The sequence below is a fragment of the Cricetulus griseus genome, unplaced genomic scaffold (assembly GCF_003668045.3).
Source record: "Cricetulus griseus strain 17A/GY unplaced genomic scaffold, alternate assembly CriGri-PICRH-1.0 unplaced_scaffold_12, whole genome shotgun sequence".
In the NCBI taxonomy this organism is placed as follows: domain Eukaryota; kingdom Metazoa; phylum Chordata; class Mammalia; order Rodentia; family Cricetidae; genus Cricetulus; species Cricetulus griseus.
Genome location: NW_023276831.1, coordinates 176,809 through 179,668, shown reverse-complemented (window position 1 = coordinate 179,668; position 2,860 = coordinate 176,809).

Sequence of the window (2,860 nt, the reverse complement as noted above, 5' to 3'; positions counted from 1 at the left end):
AAGTACAGCTTCTAGTATTCTCCCAGGTTGCAGAGGCAAAAATGGAGGACTAGACAGAGAGAGAGACAGACATTTTGGCTTAGGGTAGCAGGCAAACACATTGCATAGGATTTAGAGTTACAGACTCTCACCATGGGTGTAGAGACATATAGACACAGACATTGAGAGACAGAGATACACAGAGACATAGACAGTTAGTGCTTAAGGGAGTGTTAGGTAATGAAATGACAGGCAGACACAGACAGTCCATGACTTAATGTAGGCTTGGATAAATGCATTATATATCCAAAGGCTGTTTTCTTCATGGAAGAAGCTGTCTCTGTCTAATGAACTCAGTCCTGCTGCTGACATCATCTCATGCACCCAAGTAGATGCAGTAACATGATCTTTCAATCTAATCTAAGAAATGGAATTCAACCATTATTGAAAAAGCTAACCATAGAAAACTCACCTTTTTCACAGTAATGTGATTTCTTTCATTCTCTTAGTATATTTATGTACTTCTTAGGTCATTTGATATTGCTCCACAAAATAGCATTGAACACTTTTTCCACGGTAAGAGTATCAGCTAGATTCCCTTAAACATAACATGCACTTCCAATGGGAGTTGCTGAAGGAGGTTTGGTACCCAACATATCAGAAGAGGGAGTCAGCCTTAACTCATCGACAATTGTTGATCAAAAAATACCCCAACAGTTGAGACAACATTGGGATCCGAACAGTAGAGGAAAGAAACTTCCAAAGTCATAAGTCTGAAACCCACAGGTGATTTAGCAAATGTGGTGGTGGAGCTCTTCCTTGGGAGACACACTCTCCTCATGGGGTGTTTCAGCATTATGTCAGCTCCAGAAAATATCTCTGCAAAATCCCACTCAACAGAGCCTAGGTATGCAGAGATTTCACAGAAAGAGAGAGCATCCATTGCTTGGACAGGTCCAGAGTTGTTCAATTTTTTATGTGGAAGTGGAAATCTCATTATGGAGACTGAACCTTGAGCAATGGAATAGGAATCTTAGAATTTCCATGAACTTTAGATTTTCTGACATGGTTGGAGAGGCTGAGTGTAGGAGACAGGAGAAGAGAAGAATAAGGTCATCAGAAGATGCCAGAGAGAAGATAGCAGAGAGGACTTCGAAGGTAACAGAGAGAATAATGCATTAATAGTGCATAGTGATCTGTCTTTTAAAGGGTCCTGTTACCCTGCCTGTAGTACTCATGGAACCCTGGACTGAACTGAGTGAGTGCAACCTTCCAGGTTTCATGAGCAAAGGACAGATGAAAACACCTTCATTCCCACCTTCATTTATTAAGGAAAATTTGGGGTCTCAAACTTGGCATCATTGGGAATAACGATTTCGAGTTCTCAAGACTGCTTCTTTTTGAACAAAGGGCATTGACCAACTTTGGAGCCATCAGAATATTGGGGTATTACAATATCCTGGAGTCCCCTCATTGCTCCAAGAGTTTACAGAATGTGTGGCACTGTCTTGTGATGTCAGCAGTGTAGGAGATGAGGTTTAGTTTAGAGACAAAATATTTCTTATGTCCTAGTGAAAGAGGGTTGCATGTTCAAATGATGGAGGGTTTTCCCTGGGAAACGTACCAGTTGAGGAGGAGAGGAATCTGGGATCATTGTGGGAATGAATACTATTTATCTTGAATGAATTGTTAAAAATTTTGGCATGAGTCTCATTTAGCTCACTGGAACTTACAGGAAAACATTGGGTGTGCCAAAAACAACAATTGGAGACACATCACCTGCCTTCTTCTGATACAAGCAACTTGGCTGAAAGCATTCACTTGTTTGAAAAAGAAGTGTATCTATAGGACAATAAAAAGCAACTGAATTTTGCCATTTTGGAGTGGTTTATCATGCTCCTCAATACTCTAATAGAGAGAGAAAGAAACACACACAGCAAGGGAGACACATACAGACAGAGTTACAAAACGCTCAGATATAGTAGATAACAGTTCTGTTCAAGTCCAGAGTTGCAGAAGGTAAGACAGAAGGTGAGAGAGAGTGAGAGATTGGGATTGAGGGTGAGCAAGAGATAGGCACAGAGACAGAAAGGGGGCTCAGCTAACAGGCATTTACAGTGCAATTCAGGTAGAATTACAGTGGGCTGACCACCAGGGTGTAGGGACATATACAGAGAGACAGTGACAGTGAGTTATAGAGAATTAGAGTTGAAAATTTAGACATACAGAGAGACACAAAGACATATTAAGGCTTTGTATAGGCTGAGATATGTGAATATCATGGCCATTGGTGGATCTCTAATACTCCAGGAATAAGCTGTCTCTGCCTCATGAACTCTGCTTCGCTTCTGACATCATTTGATGTACACAAGTACTTGCAGTCTAATGATCCTTCAATCTAATCTAACATATGAAATTTAAACCTTCCTGGAAGAAGCTACCATGTAAAACTCAAATTTCACTCAGTAATTTGTGTCTTTTCATTTTCTTAGTCCATTAATGCACAACCTGGGGAATATGGTATTCCTACTTAAAAGCATTTGAACAGATTTTCCAAGGTAAATCTATACATAGAATACCTATTATTGGAGGGAAGAAACCGCCTAAGGCATATACTTTGGCTTTGGCAGGTCAGAGCCCACCACAGAACTCGGGTCCAGGAATCGCAGATGGATGCAGAACTGCCACTGTGCCTCAATGTTTCATATACCAACGCCGAACTTGGATCGTAGGCCAGCATATGGATGTGGAACTACCCCTGGTCCTAGGCATGTTGGAGCCTGCTGCCGAATTGGGATCAGGCTCTCAGATCACTGGTGACAGATGACTCTAAGCTGTGACGATGAATGGAAGTGGAAACAGCCTCTGGTCTACCTGGGTC